The sequence below is a fragment of the Phyllobates terribilis genome, unplaced genomic scaffold (genome assembly GCF_046119375.1).
Source record: "Phyllobates terribilis strain yellow unplaced genomic scaffold, ASM4611937v1 Scaffold_1__5_contigs__length_1240528914, whole genome shotgun sequence".
In the NCBI taxonomy this organism is placed as follows: domain Eukaryota; kingdom Metazoa; phylum Chordata; class Amphibia; order Anura; family Dendrobatidae; genus Phyllobates; species Phyllobates terribilis.
Genome location: NW_027362761.1, coordinates 26,273,418 through 26,300,236, shown reverse-complemented (window position 1 = coordinate 26,300,236; position 26,819 = coordinate 26,273,418). Strand labels below are relative to the sequence as shown.

The window sequence follows — 26,819 nt, the reverse complement described above, 5'->3', positions numbered from 1 at the left end:
TATTCGAAAAGCATTAAAAATAGAACTTGTGAAACTTTTTGCGGGCCTTCAATACACACAGGTTTTCAAGGGGTTGTACACTACTCAGACAACTCCTTTTCCATCGCTATGTCGTCACCCTCTCCCAAATAACAGAATGACCTATATTTGCCTCTGGTGTCAGCGATGTTGTCATGGGCTATCTTGAGGCTCCAGTGGCATGTCACGTGGTTCTTGTGGACAGTCGGTGCTGGCTTCACTCTCCCCTTCAGACAAATCAGACATCCGGAGGAAGCGAGAGAACAGCTGCTGTTCTTTGTCCTCTGGATGTCCGTTACATGCAAAGGAGGAGACCGTGAAGCGTCCGTTGATTGGTCGCTGGGATTCCAGGGAGAGCCAGCGCAGACGCCGCTGGAAAGGCGCCCTCAATGGATTAATGGAGGTGCTATTTTATTTGGGGTGGGGGGGGGGACATAGGAGTTTTCAGAGTAGTGGCCAACCCCTTTAATGTTTTTACAGCTTAGGATGAAAGACCTAAGTGTTCATTTTCTCACCTCGTTTACACTGAATCTCCAAAACCTTGTAAATTTTGGGGGTGATTCATTAAGACTGGTGTTTCATACACCATTCTTAATGAAGGGCTCACTAGGAATGCGATGTGTCTAATTCATTAAGAGGTTCTGTCACCAAAAATCTAGTTTTATTAAAACATGAAAAATATAATTATTTGTGTGTTTACTCATCTTAGATGGATACTGGCTGTTTTGAAAGTATCAACCTATAAACCTTTTGTTTGTTTTGTACCTATATTTTAATGGATGAGTTTTGCTATCTTTGGATGGCACAGCTTCTTACTCTGCACCACGCATGCTTCTAATGCGCAGGCAGAGAGACTGGCAGAGCGCAGCTCCCAGGGACACACTGCTGCTTTATTAGATTTTTTCCTGCCTTTCTGCAGCTTCACCATCTAGCATTGTCACCGCCACTCCAGCAGTGATAAGTATATTGCAGCTATTGCTGCCGGTCAGCAGCATCTTTGTCTATCACTATCACACTGGTCTTTGCTGTGATTGGAGCGTTTTCTTTCTGATTAGAGCACAGACCAGTGTGACTATGGTAGATAGTGAAGCTGCAGACAGGCCGGGAAAAGTCTTCTAATAAAGCAGCTGTGTCATCTGGAGCTGCACATACTCTACAGTACTGATTATGGTATCTGTTCTGAGCAGCGAGAACAGCTACATCCCTTCCGTGCTGTGAAGTGACATAGCAGCGCTATGTATGTCAGGAAATGATGGCGACTTTTTACTGTTGAATTGGCATTAACATTTGTGTATTTTCCCCTCATTAATAAAAGCCCTTTTCTCACTAATTTTTCTAATGACTTTTATATTTAGAAGTTAGTTTTTTTTTTTTTTTACTACTACTTTTTTATTAAAATTAAAAAATAAGCAATTTTTGGTTATAAGTACTCGCACACAATTAGCTACTCAACTGTTATATGTTCTTAACACTGTTACACACAGCATCTTTCTTATTATATTCATGTCATGTAAGTTAACCCCTTTCTGATATGGGATGTAAGTTATCTATACGTCGTTCATGTGCCCTGGTACTTACTGACCAGGTATGTATGGATACGCCCCAGCGATTTTTAGCGTGCTCTGGGGCTGTGTGTGAACGATCGCCGACAGGTCATCTGATTTTGACAGCTGATACCCTGCACTTGGTGCCAAGAGCGGTTCCGCATCACTCCCGGCACATTAACCCCCGAAATGCTGTGATCGCAGCATTTTGGGAGCAGGCAGAGGAAAGAAAGTCCCTCTTACCTTGGATTGTTACCATGGTGACCCGATTGTCGTCATGACGACATCCGGGTGACTAGACACAAGCAAGTTTGTTAGATCATGCGCAGTGCATGATCCAACATGCTTGCTTGCAGTGCAGCACTGACAGCCTGTATAGCATAGGGATGCTCCTGCATCCCTATGCTATACAAGCAATCGGCCTGCAAAAAAATACAGTACAGACAAAGTTTGGACACACCTTCTCATTTAAAGATTTTTCTGTATTTTCATGACTATGCAAATTGTACATTCACACTGAAGGCATCAAAACTATGAATTAACACATGTGGAATTATATACTTAACAAAAAAGTGTGAAACAACTGAAAATATGTCTTATATTCTAGGTTCTTCAAAGTAGCCACCTTTTGCTTTGATGACTGCTTTGCACACTCTTGGCATTCTCTTGATGAGCTTCATGAGGTAGTCACCGGAAATGGTTTTCACTTCACAGGTGTGCCCTGTCAGGTTTAATAAGTGGGATTTCTTGCCTTATAAATGGGGTTGGGACCATCAGTTGCCTTGTGCAGAAGTCAGGTGGATACACAGCTGATAGTCCTACTGAATAGACTGTTAGCTGCTTTTTTCTTTCCATAATACAAATTCTAAGTAAAGAAAAACGAGTGGCCATCATTACTTTAAGAAATGAAGGTCAGTCAGTCCGAAAAATTGGGCAAACTTTGAATGTGTCCCCAAGTGCAGTTGCAAAAGCCATCAAGCGCTACAAAGAAACTGGCTCACATGAGGACCGCCCCAAGAAAGGAAGACCAAGAGTCACCTCTGCTTCTGAGGAGAAGTTTATTCGAGTCACCAGCCTCAGAAATCGCAGGTTAACAGCAGGTCAGATTAGAGACCAGGTCAATGCCACACAGAGTTCTAGCAGCAGACACATCTCTACAACAACTGTTAAGAGGAGACTGTGCAGCAGGCCTTCATGGTAAAATAGCTGCTAGGAAACCACTGCTAAGGACAGGCGACAAGCAGAAGAGACTTTGTTTGGGCTAAAGAACACAAGGAATGGACATTAGACCAGTGGAAATCTGTGCTTTGGTCTGATGAGTCCAAATTTGAGATCTTTGGTTCCAACCACCGTGTCTTTGTGCGACGCAGAAAAGGTGAACGGATGGACTCTACATGCCTGGTTCCCACCGTGAAGCATGGAGGAGGAGGTGTGATGGTGTGGGGGTGCTTTTCTGGTGACACTATTGGGGATTTATTCAAAATTGAAGGCATACTGAACCAGCATGGCTACCACAGCATCTTGCAGCGGCATGCTATTCCATCCGATTTGCGTTTAGTTGGACTATCATTTATTTTTCAACAGGACAATGACCCCAAACACACCTCCAGGCTGTGTAATGGCTATTTGACCAAGAAGGAGAGTGAAGGGGTGCTACGCCAGATGACCTGGCCTCCACAGTCACCAGACCTGAACCCAATCGAGGTGGTTTGGGGTGAGCTGGATCGCAGAATGAAGGCAAAAGGGCCAACAAGTGCTAAGCATCTCTGGGAACTCCTTCAAGATTGTTGGAAGACCATTTCCGGTGACTACCTATTGAAGCTCATCAAGAGAATGCCAAGAGTGTACAAAGCAGTCATCAAAGCAAAAGGTGGCTACTTTGAAGAACCTAGAATATAAGACATATTTTCAGTTGTTTCACACTTTTTTGTTAAGTATATAATTCCACATGTGTTAATTCATAGTTTTGATGTCTTCAGTGTGAATGTACAATTTTCATAGTCAAGAAAATACAGAAAAATCTTTAAATGAGAAGGGGTGTGTGTGTGTGTGTGTGTGTGTGTGTGTGTATATTTATTATAATATAAAAAAAAGTACACTTTTATTATCGCCACGTCCGGAAAGACCCGACCTATAAAACTGTCCCACTAGTTAACCCCTTTAGTGAACGCCATATAAAAACAAAAGAAATAAAAAACGAGGCAAAAACGATGCTTTATCATACCGCCGAACAAAAAGTCGAATAAAACGCAATCAAAACGACGAATATAAGTAAAAATTGTACTGCTGAAAACGTCATCTTGTCCAGCAAAAAAACGAGCTGTATGGCGGCTTATCAGCCGAAAAATAAGTGTTATAGCTCTCAGAATAAAGCGATGCGAAAATAATTTTTTGTGTAAAAGCGCCAAAACATAAAAAAAAAAAACTTTATAAATGCAGTATCGCTGTAATTGTACTGACCCGAAGAATAAAGCTACATGATCAATTTTACCACATGCGGAACGGCATAAAGGAAAACCCAAAAAAACAATTCCTGAATTGCTGTTTATTTTGTTCTGCCTCCTAATAATTGGAATAGAAAGCGATCAAAAAATGTCACATGCCCAAAAATTGTGCCAATAAAAACGTCAACTCGTCTTGCAAAAAACAAGCCCTTACGTGATTGTCGGCCGACATATGGAAAAAATGATAGCTATCAAAATATGGCGATGGTTTGCAAAAAAAAAGAAAAGCGTCTTTTACTGTGTGACAGCTGTCAAACATAAAAACCCGATATGAATCTAGAAAAGTCGTCCAATTACTTCTACCACACGAGGAACGGCGTAAAAATAAAAACAATTCTTCACCTGCTGTTTTCTTTGTTCATTCTATCTCCCAAAGATCGCAGTAAGGCTCGGTATATTTACTTTGCGCTCTGTTCTGAGTTCTTACACCGGGATTTCCATGTAAATCTCTGAAATATGTTCAGACTTAACCCCACTGGTGGAAGATTCCCTATAATGAGGCACTGTGGACACAGTCTGGCCACCTATGATCAAGTGGTGTCCATCATTTTAGGCGTGCATAAAAGTGCTGTCGGCCACAGTCCAGAGTAACTCTGCTGCCTCATTATAGTGAATGGATCACTCGGGGGTTTCATCTGAATCACGTCGCTGGAAACCCCGATATAAGTGCTCAGCGTAGAGCGCAGGATTAACGCGATTCAAAATGTTATGTAAAATGTTCCTAACAAAAGCTTCAACTCCATTCACGTCCGTCATCTGTTGTCGAAAATATAGGGGGTTTCCACTTTACGGTACTGGTAGCATAAAGGCTGTGGAAAAGTGAAATGGCTCCTCACCCTCCAAAAGAAATAAAGCAAATGCCGCCCCTCCTTTCAGAGCCCCAGTGTGTGCCGAAAACACATATAGCGTCCTCATGTTTGGCATTCCTGTATCGATCAGAGCCCACCTAATTTACGGGTGCATGTCTCCAGAAGCACGAGCTGGGCATAATGTACTGGTCACTACGACGGCAGTTTGAAATTTTCACTCCGCAACACCTGTAGATAAATTCCCAAAGGGGTATAATTTCCAAAATGGGGTCAATTGAAGGGGGATTCTACTCTTCTAGCCTTTAGGGGCTCTGTATATGGAGTCTGAAAACTATTCCAGGAAAATCTGCCCTCCAGGAGTCAAATAGCGCTCCGTCCCTCCCAAGTCTCGCCGTGTGGCTAAGCCGTACTATACAACCACTTATGGGGTATTGCCACGCTCAGCAGAAATTGTGGGAAAAATTTATGGTGCCATTTTTACCCACTTGTGTGAAAAATGTTAAATGTGGGGCTAAAACAAAATTTTGGTGGTAAAAATTTTATTTTTTCTTCACTGACTAACGTTATAAATTTCTGTGACACACCCGTGGTGTCAATATGATCAATGCACCCCTAGATTAATTCGTTGAGGTGTAGTTTGTAAAATGGGGTCACTTCAAAAAAATAATGTACTGTATTTTTCGGGCTATAAGACGCACCTAGGTTTTAGAGGAGGAAAATAGAAAAAAAAAAGTAAGCAAAAAATGTGGCCATGATGCACTGTTATGGGGGACGGTGTCTGCTGCTGACACTGGTATAGGGGTAATGTCCCCCAATTCTGTTAATATCCCCCATCCTGGTATATATGGCATCTCCTTCCTTTTATACGTGACCCTCATCCCCCGTCCTGGTGTGCATGGCACCCCTTCATCCCATGCGACACACAAAAAAATAAACACTTCTACTCACCTTTCTTCCCTGTGTTCCAGCGCTATGTCCTGCTCTACTGCCAGCACTGATCTTGCAGTATGAGATGCTGTGCCGGAAGAGTCACTGCTCCCCACGCCCGAGACTGTGTGTGCGTGGGGAGCAGTGACCATTCATTCTCCCTAATAGCGCTCACACTGCAGCGGCCGGCGTTCTGTGTGCCCCCTATTAAAGTGCATGAATATTCACTACAACCCATGGGAGCAATGCCCTAATAACATACCTGAGCTGGGCTGCAGGGATCGAGCGCCTCTGGCCTTCCTCCCCTCCGGAGCGGGACCTCCCCACTCTCATGCGCCTTCGGGTAAAGCTGAGTGGGTGGTGGGCTGGGGGCCTCCTTTAGCTCCCCAGCCTGTGGATTGTCCTCCGTCCTCCCATGGCAGCGTCCGGCGCGCATGCAGGACGCACCGGGCGTTAACGGTGTTTGGCCAGCAACATCACTTCCCTTTTACGTTCCACAGTGGAACGCATGGGGCCATGGCGGTAAATTTGAAACAGCGGTTTTTCCCTAAAATGGAGGAAAACTTTCACCTGATTGGTGGGAGTCGGTGCTGGATCTCGGTTCCTTCTATAAGAGGCCCAGATGAGAAGACACCGATAAGGTAGGACAGAAAATGTCTATCTATGGAAGGTGTTGTCTCAAAGCCTGCATCTGCAGAGCCCAGCGCCAACCCAGCCCCAGAATTACTCCTGGGATAGGTTATTCCCCACTCTCTTGAGCAGGATCCGAAAAGTTTAAATACATCTTCCCTTCTAATTTTAGGGAGACAAGGATCCTGCACCGAAAGTGGGTGAAAGTACTACAATACGCAAATGTGCCATTTGTAGAAAAGGTTACCTCAGGCCATAAGAAACCCCTGTGCCAGAGATGTACGGAGAATATTGTGAAAGAGGAACAGCTGTCCTTTATGGAAGAAGTTAGGGGAATGGTCCGGCAGGAAATACAGTCCTCACTAGCTTCCTTCTCACAGGCCTTCCAGCAAGCGAGGGCTGAGGGTCCTCCCCTGGCTAAAAAGAGGAAGTATCCAGTCAGGGATACTTCAGACTCAGAGGAAAATATTTCTATGGAAGAGCTTGAAGAGGGTGACCTGAGTGCAGATCAGGGAAGTGAGGAGGACAAAAAGTACTATTTTTCATCAGAAAATATGGAAGAGTTGTTATTGCAAGTGAGGGACACTATGCAGGTGGTAGAAGAGAAGAAAACCCGTACAATCCAGGATGAGATGTTTGGGGGCTTGAAGTCGAAGAAAAAGCTAGTGTCCCCGGTGCACGGCAATATCCGTAGTCTCATCATGGATTAATGGGAGTTTCCGGAATAAAGGTTAAACATTGCTGGTGAAATGAAAGAGAGATTCCCGCTAGATGAGAGTATGACTAAAGCATGGTCAGAGATTCTAAAAGTAGATGTTCAAGTTGCGAGAGTGGCGAAAAAGATGACCCTTACATTTGAAGATTCCTCCCAACTAAAAGATCCAATGGAGAAGAAGATGGACAGCCTGTTGAGGAACACATGAGAAACATCTGCGGCTTCCCTCAGGACAAATATCGCCTCAACTTGTGTAGCACAATCCATGTTCCTTTGGTTACAGCAATTAGAGGATCATCTCTGGAAAGGTACTCCTAGGCAGGACCTTCTTGCATCTCTTTCCCCTACTGCAGAAAGCCACAGGATTCTTAGCGGATGCCTCTGCAGAGTCTGTTAGAATTGCAGCAAGATCGTTAGTACTATCCAATTCCACGAGAAGGGCTTTATGGCTGAAGATGTGGAGCGGAGATAATGTGTCAAAATCAAAGCTTTGTTCCATCCCGTTTAAAGGAGAATATATGTTTGGTTCGGCCTTGGATGAGCTATTAGAAAAAGCTTTGGACAAGAAAAAATCTTTACCAGAGCCAAAAGTTCCAAAAAACTTTAGGAAGAGGCCATTTCTTCTACCTCCACAACAGCAATCGTTTCACTATAGCGTCAAAGGAAAATCCGGTTGCTGGTCTTACCCCAAAGGTGGAAGAGGGAAGAATATTTTTCAAAACTCAAGACAAGACAGACAATGACGCCAGGAAGGTAGGAGGCAAGATTGCAAGTTTCCTTCCACAGTGGTGGCTAATATTAACAGACAGTATGGTTTCAGCATCCGTTTGTGTCAGTCAAGACAGACGCCAGCAAGAGGGGATGGGGAGCCGTAGTCTCCCAGGTGGCCTTTCAGGGAATTTGGTCGCAAGAAATTGCGGATCAGTCCTCGAACTTAAGAGAATTGAAAGCAGTGGAAGAGACCCTTTTGGCAGCCGAGTCCCTACTCCAGGGGTCGCATGTCAGAATATACTTGGACGATATGACCGGTAGCCCACCTGAGATATCAGGGAAGCACAAGGAACAGAAACCTGCAGTTAATCTCAGCAAGGATCTTTCACTGGGCAGAGCTTCAGATCCTATCCCTGTCGGCTCTGCACCTGAAGGGCTCCGACAATTATCAGGCAGATTTATTAAGCAGAAGGGACATTCATCCGGGGGAAGAACTGGAAGATATTCCACATGGTTGTACAGAAATGGGGAAATCCAGAAGTGGATCTGTTCACAAACCACGAGAACGCGAAGGTAAAAACCTTTTTCTCCCTGGACCTCAAGGATCCGGCAGCGGGGATAGATGCGATTGCTCATCCTTGGAATGCATTTCCCCCAATTCCATTGTTACCAAGGTCTTTACAAAAAATCAGGGCCGAAAGGGTAAAAACAATCCTCATATCCCCGATGTGGCCCAAAAGGGCATGTTTCGGAATATTGAACAGTTTGAAGGTGGCAGATCCGTTGATTCTTCCTCAGATGCACTATCTTTTGCATCAGGGTCCGATCTACCATCCGACCCCTCAGAATCTCTCCTTAGCAGCCTGGCTTCTGAAGCCACCATCCTGAAAGCCAGAGGCTTTTCAGAGGAGTTGATCCATACACTGCTGAAAAGCAGGAAGCCGGTCACGAACTCCATTTTAGGAAAGATCTGGAAGACCTTCAAGCTGTGGTATGACCCTCATACACTAGATCCCTTTCAGCCGAATATATCTAAGATTCTGGATTTTTTTGCAAAACGGTCTGTCTAAAGGATTAAGACCATGCACTCTTAAGGTCCAGATCTCTGCCCTAAGCTCCTATTTTGGTACGGACTTGGCCCAAAAAAGATGGATTAGGAGATTCATGATGGCTGCAACACGAATGAACCCGACGAGAGCAAGAAATGTTCCTCCTTAGGATCTTAATACTGTTCTTAAAGGTCTTGCCATGCAACCTTTCGAGCTAATATCTGAATCTCAAATAGACAACCTGTCATGGAAAGCAGCATTGTTGATAGCCCTGACTACAGCTAGGAGAGTGGGGGAAATTCAAGCACTTTCCATCAGAGAGCCTTACTTTCGTGTTTTGGAAGACAGAATCATCCTCCAATTGGAGCCTTCATTTCTTCCCAAATTCTCATCTGAATTCCATATGTCTCAGCCTATAATCCTTCCATCTTTTTGTCAGTCCTTCTAACATCCAGCGAGTGGAACTCCTCTTCCCTGCTATTTGATGGATTCTATCATCTTCTACTTAAGTCAAACTGAGTCCTGGAGACAGGATTAGAGCCTATTTGTGCAATATGGAGGCCCCAACAAAGGGAAAAAAATCTCCAAAAACACACTGGCAAATTGAATTAAAAAAGCGATTTTGTGAGGCATACAAAAATCAAGATCTAATTCCTCCAGAATCCTTGAAAGCTCATTCCACCAGAGCTATGTCTGTCTCCTGGGCTGAAAAGGCTAGCGCATCCGTCGAGCAGATTTGCAGGGCGGTTACATTGTCATCCGTCCATACCTTTGCTAAACATTATAGATTGGATGTAATGTCAAATAGAGACCTAGCATTTGGAAGGAAAGTCCTTCAGGCGGTTGTCCCTCCCTAAAATTCATTCTTTGGTATTGCTCGAGGTGGTGCTGTCGTGGAGGGGATTGGAGAAAATAGAATTAGTCTTACCAGTAATTCGGTTTGTAAGACCCTCCACAACAACACTGGTAATTCCCTCCCTTTCTTGATTTATGAGAAAAACTCCTTAGTGTTAATAAAATATTATTGAAGCATTCATCTTATGTGGTCCTTTGAAAACACTGGGGATAGTATAGGGGAGGGGCTACTTAACCTCTTGTGTTTCCTGTCCATAATTAGGATGGGGAGGCAACCTCCAGGTGGTGCTGTCGTGGAGGGTCTTAGAATTAGTCTGACCGGTAATTCAGCTTCTGTATTTTTTTTTTTTTTTTTTTTTTTTTTAAATTTTCATGGCTTAAGGTTCTAAACTTCTGAGAAGCACCTGGGGGTTCGATGTGCTCACCACACATCTAGATAAGTTCCCCGAGGAGTCTAGTTTCCAAAATGAGGTCACTTGTGGGGGGTTTCCACTGTTTAGGCACATCAGGGGCTCTCCAAACGCAACATGGCATCCGCTAATTATTCAAGCAAATTTTACATTCAAAAAGTCAAATGGCGCTCCTTCCTTTCCGAACCCTGCCGTGTGCCCAAACATGAATTAGATGATCTGCAGTAAAAGATTGGCCGCTCATTGACTGTAGCCTGCACATGACGAATTATATTACTTCCTGGGAGCAGTGGCATGGCACCGCTGTGGGAGGTGATTTATACACTATTTTAATATCCTGTATGGATTAAGCTTTGGTAGTCCAGAAGTGGACCAACCCTTTTAGTTTCCCTTATTTTAAGTTAATTATAATTTTGTTTTGTAAGACAATAAATCTGTTTTTTTTTTTTTTCTCCAAGTACAATGTTCTTGACCTTTTATTAAGCACCTATTTTTGGTAACCTATGTTAGACGGTCTAGAGCATGTTTCGGCTTTTTCTTTTGAAAACAACTCTTTGATTGATTCACCTACTGGTATTTTCTTTATAATGTGCCTCGGGTGACATGACTTGGCATTCAAAATGTTAGCAGATATAGATTCCCGAAAGTACTGGTTTTAATAACTCAAGACTCGCCTACCAGGCACAGATCCCAAAAAATAATTTTTCATTCCTTGTGTGAATTTCAAAGTACCGTTCCGGTGGTGAAATAAAAACAAAACACTGGAGTGGTGTTACTAATGTCTGTTCCCTGCTGAGTAATATACCTACCAGCTGCCAGCTTTTGCTTCTCCCACGCCACCATCTTGTGACCGCAGCTGCTGACTGACCAGAAGTTACAGATAACTGTCACAAGCTCTCAATGAAAAGAAATATCTAGGGAGCAGAGGAAAGCGCAATAGGGTCTTATGCGGTTAAACAAAGGAATAAAATAAAGATTATGCTAACCTGATGAGGTTGTGTTCACACAACGATATTAAGGCTGCGTGCCCACTATGCGTTTTTGCCGCGGAATTTCCGCAGCGAAAACGCTTGGTAATACGTGCCTCCATGGCCCCCAATGATTATCTGCATGTGCTGTGCACATGCTGCGGAAATTTCCGCTGCGGATTGTCATTACGGAAAAATCCGCAACATGTCCATTAATTTTGCGGACACGCAGCGTAATTGCCGCCATTGACTTGCATTGAAACGCTTGATATCTGCATGACTACATGTGCACACGTGGATATGAAGCGATACAATGTGCGGATGGTACCCGGGTCTGGTGAAGAGGAGACTCTCCTCCAGAGCCGGGTACCATAGTACATGTAAAAAAAAAATAATTTAAAATAAAAAATAAAGATTATACTTATCCTTCCGATGGCCCCCAGCCTCCTCAGCGATGCGTGCGGTGTGTTGGGCGGCTCGTGGTGGTGTGAGAACCTGACATGACGTAATGTGACGGGTCATGCGACCGCTGACGTCGGCTGTCGCGTGACCTGTCACATGACTCAATGATGTCATCGCAGGTCCTTCACACCACCACGAGACACCGGGGAGACTGGATGCATCGGAGAAGGAGACCGGGGGCCATCGGAAGGTAAGTATAATCTTTATTTTTTTATTTTTCACCATTCTTATTCCATTTTTTTTTTTTTTAACTATTAACTTGGTCACGCTATATAAATCCATGCCGTTTGCATGGATTTATATAGTGTGAGCAAGTTGTCAAGCACTTTTCCAAGTGATGCTAAAATCACTTGGAAAAGCGCTTGATAACCCGCATGCAAAAACGCATGACAAACGCTTCTACCTGGCAGGAAAAACGCATAAGTAAGAGAGGTTTTTGTGGAGATCCCGCACTGCTGTTTAGGTATAGTCATAAATCCAGGTACACATTAATAGGTTTGCGTTTTTTTTTTTCTTTCTATGCATTTCGAAGTATAACCACTTCTTCCTCAGGACAAAAAAAACACGCAAGTAAAAGATTACACACTTTTTTAAAGGGTTGAAATTCAAATAATGGCGCCAAAGAGGACACGTGTCAAAGTTCATTTGGTGTCTGTACTATGGAATCAAGGGTTAAAACAAAAAAGGGGGATTAAAAAAGAAAAACAAAAGCTTGTCAGAATGGTGATCCTTTAGAGCATATATCCATATAATGCATTTGTTCAAAAAGACTTTTCTCTATATGTACACTAGTGTTCACAGTTAGAATTAAGCACAAAATCTTTATACTAGTTTTTATTTCCATGCATTGGGAACATTGCACACTTTCTAATTCAAAAAATGAAGAGAAATGTATATAATACAGTTATATGAAAAAGTTTGGGCACCCCTATTAATCTTAAGCTTAATGTTTTATAAAAATTGGTGTTTTTGCAACAGCTATTTCAGTTTGATATATGTAATAACTGTTGGACACAGTAATGTTTCTGCCTTGAAATGAGGTTTATTGTACTAACAGAAAATGTGCAATCTGCATTCAAACAAAATTTGACAGGTGCAGAAGTATGGGCACCCTTATCTGAAGAGTGGCATCATGGGCTCCTCAAAACAACTGTCAAATGATCTGAAAACAAAGATTATTCAACATAGTTGTTCAGGGGAAGGATACAAAAAGCTGTCTCAGCGATTTAACCTGTCAGTTTCCACTGTGAGGAACATAGTAAGGAAATGGAAGAACACAGGGACAGTTCTTGTTAAGGCCAGAAGTGGCAGGCCAAGAAAAACATCAGAAAGGCAGAGAAGAAGAATGGTGAGATCAGTCAAGGACAATCCTCAGACCACCGCCAGAGAGCTTCAGCATCAACTTGCTGCAGATGGTGTCACTGTGCATCGGTCAACTATACAACGCACTTTGCACAAGAGAAGCTGTATGGGAGAGTGATGCGAAAGAAGCCGTTTCTGCAAGTGCGCCACAAACAGAGTCGACTGAGGTATGCAAAAGCGCATTTGGAGAAGCCAATTTCTTTTTGGAAGAAGGTCCTGTGGACTGATGAAACCAAGATTGAGTTGTTTGGTCATACAAAAAGGCGTTATGCATGGCGGCAAAAAAAACACAGCATTCCAAGAAAAACACTTGCTACCCACAGTAAAATTTGGAGGTTCCAAAACACTGAGCAATGATCCAAAACACTGCTCCAAATCTACTCAGGCATTCATGCAAAGGAACAATTACAATGTTCTGGAATGGCCATCCCAGTCCCCAGACCTGAATATCATTGAACATCTGTGGGATCATTTGAAGAGGGCTGTCCATGCTCGGCGACCATCAAACTTAACTGAACTGGAATTGTTTTGTAAAGAGGAATGGTCAAAAATACCTTCATCCAGGATCCAGGAACTCATTAAAAGCTACAGGAAGCGACTAGAGGCTGTTATTTTTGCAAAAGGAGGATCTACTAAATATTAATGTCACTTTTCTGGTGAGGTGCCCATACTTATGCATCTGTCAAATTTTGTTTGAATGCAGATTGCACATTTTCTGTTCGTACAATAAACCTCATTTCAAGGCAGAAACATTACTGTGTCCAACAGTTATTACATATATCAAACTGAAATAGCTGTTGCAAAAACACCAATTTTTATAAAACATTAACATTAAGCTTAAGATTAATAGGGGTGCCCAAACTTTTTCATATAACTGTATTTAACTACTTTACAGAAAGTAACAAAAAATTAACATTGGGCTGTTCTAAAAAATAGTAGTGTCTGCATTTGTCGTTACAAACTTACAATATGTACTTTTTTTGAGGATTTAGAATTCCTGTGAATCAGTAATCTAATATTTAGCTGTATACCCAAAGTGTTTTTTTTTTTTTATTATTTATTTATTTTTTTTTTAGAACTGCCCAGGATGCTTTGACTACATCCCACAATATTTTGCCATTTGTTGGCTTTGCCTCAAAGACAGCATTTTTGATATCACCCCATAAGTGTTCTGTCGGATTAGGATCTGGGAATTGGGCTGGCCACTCCATAACCTCAATTTTGTTGGACTGGAACCAAGATTTTGCTTGTTTACTGGTGTGTTTAGGGTCGTTGTCTTGTTGAAACACCCATTTCAAGGGCATATCCTCTTAAGCGTAAGGCAACATGACCTCATCAGGTATCTTAATATATGCAAACTGGTCCATGATCCCTGGTATGCGGTAATTCGGTCCGGCACCATAGTAAGAGTACATGCCCATATCATGATGCTTGCACCACCTTGCTTCACTGTCTTCATAGTGTACTGTGGCTTGAATACAGAGTTTGGGGGTCATCTGACGAACTGTCTGCGGCCCTTGGACCCAAAAAGAGCAATTTTACTTTCATCAGTCCACAAATTGTTTCACCATTTCTCTTTAGGCCAGTTGATGTGTTCTTTGGCAAATTGTATCCACTTCAGTACATTTTTTTTTTTTTTTTTTAACAGTGGGACTTGCAAGGACTTCTTGCAAGAGATTAGCTTCACACAGGCGTCTAACTGTCACAGTACTCAGAGATAACTTGAGACTGTCTTTTATCATCCTTGGAGCTGATCCATTGGATGAGCCTTTGCCATTCTGGCTATTCTCGATACATTCGAATGGTAGTCTTCCGTTTTCTTCCACGTCTCTCTGGTTTTGCTTTCCATTTTAAAGATCATTTTAGCTGAAGAGCCTATCCTTGCCTGCATGTCTTTATAAGTTTTACCCTCTCCAATCAACTTTTTTAATCAAAGTACACTTTTTTTTTTTAGCAATGTCTCGAACGACCCATATTTATCAGGCTTTCAATGAGAAATGCATGTACAACATGTGCTGGCTTCACCCTTAAATAAGGGCCAACTGATTCACAGAATGATTGACCTCACTAATTGAACTCCACACTATTATTTTGAACACACCCTCTTTCAATGAAGTATTCAAATACACAGACTCAAAAATCTGCAGATCATGAATTCTGAGTCTGTTGGTTTTCTTAGAATCTTCTGCACCAACTGGTAAATTGTTTGACATGTGGTGATATAATTTATATCAAAGACTGTAATTAATCTGGTTGGTTATTTTGGACTGCTATTTTGAACACTACTGTATGTTTGCAAAAAAATAAATGTGGTGATGGGGTTTGAACATATGAAAGTAATGATTTTTGTGTTAGATTATAGTGTCTTTGCTATCACGCCACAGAGTGTGCAATCATGAAGAATATGTTCAAAGAATGAAAGTTAAAAAATATAACTTAAAATATTAATATACTTGCTCTCAATGTAACTCTGTAAGGGCCTCGCTTTGGCTCTCATAGACTTTCGTTGAGATGTTACTTCTGGTCCGTCCAGCAAACACTGGAGTGATCCGGCAGGTCTAACAGAAGATGACTGAAGTGGCACTATGAACAGCAGAAGTCAGCAGCCAGTGAGTATTTTACTACGTACAGGGAACAGAAATTTCTGACACCACTCTGGCAGTGAAACAAAAAGAAAATGCCCAACTGGTTCTTTAAATTCCTGGAATTAATGCGGCATGGCTTTTATATCCCCAGACCAAATGATGATCATATTGTCTTATTGTCTCATATTGTCCATACCACATTATATTGCAGAAAAAAGTATTCTCACTGTAAAATATAAAATATTCATCCCAAACTGACACAAATATTTGCAAGTGAAGGTTTGGCACCTATAGAAGCGCCAATCATTTGCAATTAAAATTATACAGCATATAGTTAGCCTCTGAATCAATGAGTCCCCTCTGAAACCTAACAGAATATCAACATAGAGCACAACAGAGTGTATGGGATGAAAAAAATACATTATCTTTATTTTAAAATTCATAGATATATTACAGATATCTTAGTTTTTAGTAATAAATATTGTAACCTGATACACAAAACAAGAAGCTCATGGCCATACACTAACCCACCATTTGCAATTAAAATTGTCCATTAAAGAAGTTGTCCAGTACTTTATATAAACCCCCCAATGTATCCCCCCGGGGCCCAGAAGTGTTTTTGTAAATACCTTGCGGTGCCTTTTCTGCCTCTGAGCGCCGCTGTCGCTAGCCTCTCAGAGGCATCACGTGACCTGCCGCTGTCGCTAGCCTCTCGGAGGCATCACGTGACCTGCCGCAGTCGCTAGCCTCTCAGAGGCATCACGTGACCTGCCGCAGTCGCTAGCCTCTCAGAGGCATCACGTGACCTGCCGCAGTCGCTAGCCTCTCAGAGGCATCACGTGACCTGCCGCTAGCCTCTCAGAGGCATCACGTGACCTGCCGCTGATGTCACGTCAAGTGAGGCGTGACATCAGTGGGCTGTAGACTGGGTTACCCCACGCGTCACACCCAGCATCCACCGCGCATTTTCCCAGTGAATGATGAAGGAGAGCACGCGATGGATGCCGGGTGTGACGCGGCAGCTACCGGTGGAACGCGGAAGAGGGACCCTTGGCGGCTGCCTGTACTTGTCGTGACGTCAGCGGATGTCAGAGCTGGCTGCAGCCAGGAGTCATGTGATGCCTGTGAGCGGCCAGTGATGGCGTTGCTCACAGGCAGAAAAGGCACCACAAGGTATTTAGAGAAACACTTATGGGCCCTGGGGGAATACTTTGGGGGATCATATAAAGTAGTGGACAACCCCTTTAAACAACCTGAAATAAATGGGTGAAAACAGGTATTTCAAGAAAATATTAATTGCCTTTAAATCAGTAGTACATAATGAATTTGTCCCATGAAATAAGAAATTGCCCTTAATCCATGTTGACGTGGTATACTTGAATACCATGATTGTATATCACAAGACTGCCAAGAAAAATTTGCAGTCCAGGAAATGTCAGTCAAAAAACAAAACATGGTTTTTGATCCATAAATACTGAAAATGTAAAGGTTGCAGCTGAGAATCTGCCCATTGACACAGATGTCCATTTACAGGACCAAACCCCACCACAATAGGACTCTTAGGAGGCGTGAACTGATTCTTATGTAGTTTGGGAAGTAGATGAAAAATTTGAACGAGACCAGTTGCTGTACATAGAAGTACTCCTATTCCCTATTTATTGATAATCCCCTGGTCACTCAGTCCTCATCCAACAGAGCATTCATTACTGGCTAGAAATCCATGGAGGGATCTGCAGTTAAAGGCAGGGCTGTGGAGTTGGTAAGCCAAACCTCCGACTCCTCAATCTCCATGACACAGACTCCGACTCCCTCATATGTGGCTCATGTTTAAGTGATAAATTTACTGTAGCACAGATGCATCTCAACTAAAAGTCTAGACCCTTAGATCAGGAATAGGACAGACATTTATAGGACATTTCATAACTTTCCCAAATTCTTATGAAAAAATATTCCCCACAAACTGCATTGAACTACTGTACCCAATTTATTACATATTTTAGGAGTCTGAGTCGGTCCATTTTATTCCGACTCCACCAAAATGGGCTCAGACTCCGACTCCACAGCCCTGGTTAAAGGGAACCTGTGTTAAATAACGCTGTTAATCTGCAGGTGAATAGCGTTCTGACACTGTGTGGCCACCTCACGAAGAACCCCCCTGCCAGGAGGAAATGCTTTTTATTCTCCCTGGCAGCCTCGCTCTCTGGACTGGCGCGGCTACAGTTACTGCTCAGTACATAGTGGCAGCTGTAACCGCCCCTCCCAGCACTCATTGACAGCAGGCTCGGAATTCGACCCTGCTGTCAGTCAGTGCCAAAGCATGGTTACAGCCTCTGCTCTTTATGCACAGAGTGGTAAGAGAAACCTTGCCGGCCCAACCCCATGACTGACAGTGAGTGAGGCTGCCAGGGGAAATAAAGTTAATTTTTCAAGTCGCCCTCCACGAGAGCACCACAGGTGGTTGACTCCCAGCCTTAATAGGGACAGGAAACACAAAGAGGTCAAATAACCCCAGCCCATTTCCTCTCTCCAGTGTTTTTCCTGTCTCTAAGGGGCATGAGGAGGTCATCCTGTGGTGCTCTGTAGCCGGCAACAGAGACTGTTTTAATAACTTAAAGAAGTTGTCCAGTACTTTTTTTCAATTGCCCCAATGTATTTAGCATGTGCCCATAAGTGTTTTTGTAATTGCCTTTAGTTGTATGTATTGCCTGAGAGCGGCGTTATAGCTGGGCCGCTCACAGGCATCACGTGACCTCCGGTGGCAGCCGGCTTTTTCTTCCGCTATGCCTTAAGTGCCACTTTATTGTGTTCCTAACACTGTGTTCCTAACACCTTCGTTATAATGATAAATTGGCCAACCCCTTTAATGATTAAATAGACTAAAAGAAAAATCCTACTTGAAAGCAATATTAGAGGGTGCAAAAAGGGGGGGGGGGTAAAAAATCGGTTAGCAAACTATAAATGTAACGAAAATTAAGAGTAAAATGTTAATTATGGGTTGACATTCGTAACTATTTACAGTAGTTATTTTCTAACCCTCTCCAACATCCATTGTACATGTATAGCACATGGCTGGTGCGAGTGTATGGAGCAGGCTCAGTAGCATAGGTTCTAAGGGTGCCAACCTCCGCGGACAGGTAGGGTTAGTAAAATGACTATTTCATAGGGCTTCCTTTCCCTCATTTAGTTTTTTTGGTCTCCTGTTCTTGATACATTGAACTCCCTGGTCATTGCCAGGACAGAGGTCAGTGGTGGTGGTGGTCCGGTGACCTCACTTACCGCATCAGTTCTGCGTGGGAAAATTCTCATACACTTGTGGTCACTGGAGCTCTCAGCTGATAATCAACTGATTTGAACTCCAGTGACCTCACTCCAGGCTACCTCTGGCGAGCAAATGGAGGGCTGTGTGGCCCTCCAAAGAAATGCCACAGAACACCAGGATTGGCAAAGTCGCCACTGGCGCCCTGTGCTCTTCACAGATGAAAGCAGGTTCACACTGAGAACTTTTGACAGATGTGACAGAGTCTGGAGACGCCGTGGAGATCGATCTGCTGCCTGCAACATCCTTCAGCATGACCAGTTTGGTAGTGGGTCAGTAATGGTGTGAGGTGGAATTTCTTTGGAGGGCCGCACAGCCCTCCATGTGCTCGCCAGATGTAGCCTGACTGCCATTAGGTACCGAGGTGAGATCCTCAGACCCCTTGTGAGACCATATGCTGGTTCGGTTGGCCCTGGGTTCCTCCTAATACAGGACAATGCCAGACCTCATGTGGCTGGATTGTGTCAGCAGTTCCTGCAAGATGAAGGCATTGAAGCTATGGACTGGCCTGCCCGTTCCCCAGACCTGAATCCGATTGAGCACATCTGGGACATCATGTCTCTCTCTATCCACCAACGTCACGTTGCACCACAGACTGTCCAGGAGTTGGCGGATGCTTTAGTCCAGGTCTGGGAGGAGATCCCACAGGAGACCATCTGCAACCTCATCAGGAGCATGCCCAGGCGTTGTAGGGAGGTCATGCAGGCACGTGGAGGCCGCATACAATACTGAGCCTCATTTTGACTTGTTTTAAGGACAATTACATCAAAGTTGGATCAGCCTGTAGTGTTTTTCCACTTTAATTTTGGGGGTGACTCCAAATCCAGGCCTCCATTGGTTAATCAATTTGATTTCCATTGATGACTTTTGTGTGATTTTGTTGTCAGCACCTTCAACTTTGTACAGAACTAAGTATTCAATGAGAATATTTCATTCATTCAGATCTAGGATGTGTTTGAGTGTTGTAGAACAAGCGATCAGGTAACTTTGGGGACTAGTGTAAAAGAAAAAACAAAAAAAAAGTTTTAAAAAATGTTAAAGGGACCCAAGTACAGGTGCCTGGTGCATCGTTTTGGAGCCAAACATTTAGGCTATGTGCCCACGATGCAGAAATGAAGCAGAAAATTTCTGCATCTCCCTGGCAGAAAAAATGCATGCAGATTGTGCATGCCTTTTTCCTGCAGAATACATGTGGAATACATGCGGATTCACATGCGTTTCCGCATGCAGATTGACAAGCGCTTTCCAGGCGATAGCATCACTTGGAAAGTGCTTGACAACTAGGTCACACTATATAAATCCATGCAAACAGCATGGATTTATATAGTGTGACCGTAAAAATAAAAAAAATAAAGCTATACTCACCCCCGATTCCCCGCCGTGTGCAGCAGCGCTGCTTCCTGGCTGGTTCCTGGCTGCCGGCATATCGCGAGACACAGCGGTGAAGGGCCTGCGGTCACATGACTGTGACGTCACCGAAGGTCCTTCAGCGCTGCCGGCATGCAGAGAGAGCCGTCGGAAAGGTGAATATAATTTTATTATTTTATTCTTTTTTTTACAGGTACAATGGTACCCAGGTCTGGATGAGTCTCCTCTTCTCCAGAACTGGGTACCATCCGCACATAGAGACGCATAGAATCCGCTTGTACAAATGTACAGACGCGCATTCTATGCGTCTCAATGCAAGTCAATGGCGGCGCTTCCGCAAAATTAATGAACATGCTGCGGATTTATGAGCGCTGCGGAAAAATCCGCAGCATGTGCATTGACATTGTGGAATGCCATTGGGGACCATGGGGTGCGGATTACCATGCGTTTTTGATGCGTTTCCGCTGCGGAAATTCCGCAGCATAAACGCATGAAAAACGCATCGTGTGCACGCAGCCTAAACTTCATTTTTCACTTGCTTGTTTTCCCCTTTATCTTCACCCCACACCCCTTTTCTTTGGCCTAGTTACAGGGCCAGACTGGGACAAAAAGCAGCCCTGGCACACAAACCCCAGGGCTGATTAATAAAAATTTTTTTTTTCTACTGATGAGCAACCTGAAGTTCTTGCACCTTGATCTCACTTGGTGGCAAAGATAGCGCCATTACCTGGTTCTTCCTTTTGGCATTCTCTTTGTGGGATACTCCTGTCTCAGGATTCAATCCTACCTCACCAGGTCGGCCGCAGTTCTTTGTAAATTCATCCATACTAAAAGCGGGAGTTGTGCCTCTGCTTGCACAACCGCATCAGGTGAGCAATTTCCTATAGATACTCACCCTTTTAATTGATCAAATCTTACTACGCTTAGATAGCGCCACGTTTTTTCTACTTTAGGAAATCTATTATCGTTCACAATGAAGGAAAAAAGAAATCTGAATCCAAACCTACAGGGCCCTGTGTGAAAAAGTGATTGCCCTCTAAACCTAATAACTGGTTGGGCCACTCTTAGCAACGATAACTGGCAATGAGTCTTTTACAACTCTCAGGAGGAATTTTGGCCCACTCATGTTTGCAAAATTGATGTAATTGAGCATGGTGGGTTTCTGAGCATGAACCGCCAATTTTAAGGTCCTCTCACAGCATCTCAATCGGATTAAGGTCAGGACTTTGACTCAGCCACTCCAAAGTCTTAATTTTGTTTTTCTTAAGCCATTCAGAGGTGGACATGCTGGAGTGTTTTGGATTGTCCTGCTGCATAACCCAAGTGCGCTTCATCTTGATGTCCTGAACAAATGGCCAGACATTCTCCTCCAGGATTTTTTGATAAACAGCAGAATTCATGGTTCCAGTTACCATAGCAAGTCTTCCAGGTCCTGAAGCAGCAAAACAGCCCCAGACCATCACTCTACCACCACCATATTTTACTGTTAGTATAATGTTCCTTTTCTGAAATGCTGTGTTAGTTCTACGCCTGATGTAATGGGTCATACACCTTCCAAAAAGTTCACCTTTTGTCTCTTCAGTCCACAGAGTATTCTCCCAAAAGTCTTGGCGATCATCAAGATGTTTTATGACAAAACTGAAAGGAGCCTTTTGGCTCAGCAGTGGTGTTCCTCTTGGAACTCTGCCACGTCTAATTTATGTTTTAAGGGGAGGGGGGGGCAGTCACTTTTTTCACACATCACACAGGGCTTGTGGTGTTTTGGATTTCGTTTTCCCTTAATAATAAAGACTTCATTTAAAAACTTCATTTTGTGTTTACTTGTGTTATCTTTGTCTAATATTTACATCTGTTTTTTGATCTGAAGCATTTAGGTGTGACAAACATGTAAAAGAATAAGAAATCAGGAAGGGGGCAAACACTTTTTCACACCACTGTATAAAGGGTTGCTAAAAAAAAGCTATGCAAAAAGAAAAGTTGCACAGCAAATCAAAGTGAACACCCAATGATAAATGCATAAACAATAATGGCAAAATGAAACTTACAAAGATTAAAAACCATTAAAATATGGATAAGATGGGTTGAATAAAATCTCCAAACATCAGGCACAAATAAATAATAAGTGATAATATCCTCATGGTTGAGCAAAAGTTTGTGTGTATGTGCAAGTAGATTGAATAAATGGATGAATTGATAAATCAGCAAAAATATAGGTAACAAAGTAACAATTTAGACAAATGCTGAAGAGAGGAAACAAACACAAATTATAACCTGCAGGTGAAGCATCAATACATCAGTGGAACATGCATAGAGGAGAATAAGTGCCTGATGGAAGGAGCCCAACGCATATCGCTACCCCATGGTAGCTTCGTCAGGGTTACTTTCGGCAGCAAATTTTCATTTTTTTTTATCATCAATTTGCAGTCTTATTTTTAATGCCCATTCTGCTTTGAAGTGACTTTGAGGGGCCTATATATTAGAGAACCAATGTTGCTGTTGATAGTCATAGCTGTTGCAGCAGGATATCTGCTATAATATACACCTGACACCTGTTGATTATTTTGCTGGCTCTGCTTGTCAGCCGGCAAAATCATTGCCGTGTGGGAAGGCACTGCCTGCTGCACCGTAAATGTAATAGCGATGTCGGGAAGGAGTTGCTATAAATTCTAATCACCCCCTACTTAACCCATTAAAAATAGACAAAAAAGGAAACCTTTGCTCCTATTGTGTCTATAAGTCCAATCTATCAAAATGTAAAATTTAACCCGTTTAGTAAACCCTATAATGCACAAAAGCTCAAATTGCCAGAGTTGACATTTATGGTTTCCTTCACCTCTGCAAAAACCGTAATAAGTGATAAAAGTTTGTGCACCACAAAATAGTATCAATAAGAATGTACTGACTGCAAGACTTAGATAGGCAAGTAATTTTTACCACACTATGAACGGAGTAAAAACATAACCCAAAACACAATGATGCAGTTGCAGATTTTTTATTTTTTTATTTTTTTTTATTTTTGGGCGATTTCAACTCATTAGGAAGTGTAGCGTCGGCGTCCCTGCCCTCTGCTAGGCAGGGACGCTGTTCCCCTCACCTCTCTGCTCCGAGCCCGGCGTCCTCCTCCCGCTCTGCTGGCAGCGCGCGCTCCTTCCCGGCCACTGTGCTTAGGGCGCGCGCGCTCCCTCCCTCTTAAAGGGGCCGCGCGCGCCGTCCTAAGGAGTCCCCGGCCAATGGCCGGAGGACTTCACCATAAATAAGGCACCTCCTCCAAAATGGAGGTGCCCGAGCAATGTTGTTGCACTGTTCACTACTCTGCTTCAGCCCTCAGGTCCCGTTGCCAGTTACCTGCCTGATTCCTGCCAGAGTCCTGCCAGTTTGCTGTCTGTTTCCTGCCTGATATTCCTGCTACCTGCTTGCTAGCCTGAGGTCCAACGGTCTGCCTTCCTACTCCTGTCAGTCTGTCTATGGACCAGCTTGGCCGCTCACCTGGGAGCGCACATCTGCTACCTGCCTGCTAGCCTTCCTGGAGGCTCTGCCGTCACGTGCTGTGACCACCTGCTATTCCAGAGACCCCTGCCCGCTCACCTGGGAGCGCACATCTGCTACCTGCCTGCTAGCCTTCCTGGAGGCTTCGCCGTCACGTGCTGTGACCACCTGCTATTCCAGAGACTCCTGCCCGCTCACCTGGGAGCGCTCCTCCGCTACCTGCCTGCTTGCCTACCTGGAGGCTCCGCCGTCACGTGCTGTGACCACCTGCTATTCCAGAGACTCTTGCCCGCTCACCTGGGAGCGCTCATCTGCTACCTGTCTGTTGGACTTCCTGGAGGCTCCGCCGTCACATGCTGTGACCACCCGATTATCCAGAGACTCTCGCCTGCTCACCTGGGAGCTCACGTCTATCATCTGCCGCCACAGGTCGTACCAATCCTTTACCCAGAGACTGCCCCGGTCACTTGCCGTGACCTCCTGCCCGTTCATCCAGAGACTGCCCCGGTCACTTGCCGTGACCTCCTGCCCGTTCATCCAGAGACTGCCCCGGTCACTTGCCGTGACCTCCTGCCCATTCATCCAGAGACTGCCCCGGTCACTTGCCGTGACCTCCTGCCCATTCATCCAGAGACTGCCCCGGTCACTTGCCGTGACCTCCTGCCCATTCATCCAGAGACTGCCCCGGTCACTTGCCGTGACCTCCTGCCCGTTCACCCAGAGACTGCACCGGTCACTTGCCGTGACCTCCTGTCCGTTCATTCAGAGACTGTCCCAGTCACCTGTGACTGCCTGCCCGTCTACCCTGGTCGCCACCCGCTCCCTTACAAGGACCGCCCCCTTGTATAGTAGCTCAGAGGTTCCGCCTCCCAGACCCGTTACAGTTTGCTCGGGCCATGGAACCCGGTGGCACCCAAGCTCCCTCGCTCTCGGACCTCTGTCATGAACTGTCCCGTCAGAGGTCCCAACAGGAGTCCATCCTGGGTCACCTGCGGAATGTCAATTCTCGCCTGGACACTGACTGCTCCACCAGCAACCACCGCCAGTGCCATGACTCGCAACCCGGCAGCTCCGCTGCCCACCAATACCATGGTATCCTACCCCAGACCCCGGCTTTCTGCACCTCCTCGCTTCGGAGGCGACTCCGCCCAGGCTCGGGGCTTCATAAATCAGTGCACCCTGCACTTTGAACTCCTGTCCCACCAGTTTAACTCCGACCGGGCCAAAATTGCCTTCATCATGTCCCATCTCACCGGGGAGGCCCTGGCCTGGCTAAATCCTCTATGGGAGAGAGGAGACCCCCTGGTGTCCGACTTGCCTGCCTTTCTCATGGCTTTCCAGAAAATCTTCGACGAACCCGGACGGAAGACCTCATCCGCATCATCTCTGCTACGCCTCCGTCAGGGAAGTCTCACCGTGGGCCAATATGCCATACGGTTCCGTACCCTTGCCTCGGAGCTGGCCTGGGATAACGACGCTCTGGTATCCGTCTTCTGGGAGGGTCTGTCCGGCCGTATTAAAGATGAACTTGCCGGTTGGGACGTTCCTACCACTCTCGATGACCTAATAACTCTTGCCACCCGGATTGACCTACGGTTCCAGGAGCGTGCCAAAGAGGTCACCCGTGAGAGGAGGTTTCCACGTCTAGCTCCTACTTTTCAGAAATCCGTCTCTCTCCCCAGGTACACTCTCCTGAGCCTATGCAGGTCGACCAGACCAAGATGGTCAAAACCCGTCAGGACTTACGCCGTGCCGAAGGGAGCTGCTTCTACTGTGGCAGTAAGGAGCACCGGATCCGTACCTGCCCGGAGAGGTCGGGAAACGCCTGTGTCTAGGTTCGCTCAGAGAGGTCAACCTAGACAAGAATAAATCCTCTCCTTCTCTGCTACTGTGAGTCTCTATTATCTGCGGGGAGAATCGTTATTTCGAACTAGCCCAACTTGACTCTGGAGCGGCCGGGAATTTTATCTCACAGTCCCTGGTAGAAAAATACCGCATTCCCACCAAACCTCTGGCTGTACCATTATCTGTCGCTGCTGTGGATGGGGGCCTCTTACCACGTCCCATCCAACTCATCACCGAATCCGTAACTCTGCAGGTGGGAATGCTGCATTCTGAGAGCATCTCTTTTCATGTTCTGCCTGGACTCTCTCACGCCCTCTTACTAGGTCTACCTTGGCTCCAGAGACATGCACCCGTGCTTGACTGGCAGACCGGAGAAGTCCTTCGCTGGGGACAGGACTGTCATAAGACTTGTTTGGCTCCTGTTCATCCCGTCCGTCCTTCTCCTACCCCAACTAATCTACCTGGACTTCCGATTCCCTATTGGTCATTTGCTGATGTCTTTAATAAAAAGGAGGCAGAGACATTACCCCCTCATAGACCATACGACTGTCCTATCGACCTGTTACCCGGTACTACTCCTCCCCGTGGGCGTATTTACCCGTTGTCCGCTGCTGAGACCCGGTCGATGTCCGAATATATTGAGGAGAATTTGGCCAGGGGATTCATCCGGAAATCTACCTCCCCGGCGGGAGCAGGCTTCTTTTTCGTAAAAAAGGACGGCTCTCTCCGTCCCTGTATAGACTATAGAGGCCTTAACCAGATCACGGTGAAGAATAAGTACCCCCTTCCGCTCATTCCAGAATTATTTGATCGCCTGAGGGGGGCTGAAGTCTTCACCAAACTGGACCTCCGTGGGGCGTACAACCTGGTCCGTATCTGTCAAGGGGATGAATGGAAGACTGCATTCAACACCCGGGACGGCCACTATGAATATCTGGTAATGCCCTTTGGTCTCTGTAACGCTCCTGCCGTCTTTCAAGAGTTGGTCAATGACATCTTCCGGGACCTTCTCTACTCCTGCGTTGTGGTGTACCTGGACGACATCTTGGTCTTCTCTCCGGATCTCCAGACTCACCGGAGGGACGTTCGTCAGGTCCTGCTCAGGCTCAGGCAGAACCACCTCTTCGCTAAATATGAGAAGTGCCTCTTTGAGCAGACCTCGCTTCCGTTTTTGGGCTACATTATTTCTCAGACCGGCCTACGAATGGATCCAGAGAAACTGTCTGCCACCGAGAAATGGCCCCGACCGGAGGGG

At 44.8% G+C, this 26,819-nt stretch overlaps 1 protein-coding gene across 1 annotated transcript in view; it reads left to right on the top strand.

The window, feature by feature from the left end:
* MAP1S (microtubule associated protein 1S) overlaps window positions 1–26,819 on the top strand; it is a 151,745-nt gene that overhangs the window by 37,386 nt on the left and 87,540 nt on the right. The gene's annotated exons all lie outside the window — the stretch shown is intronic.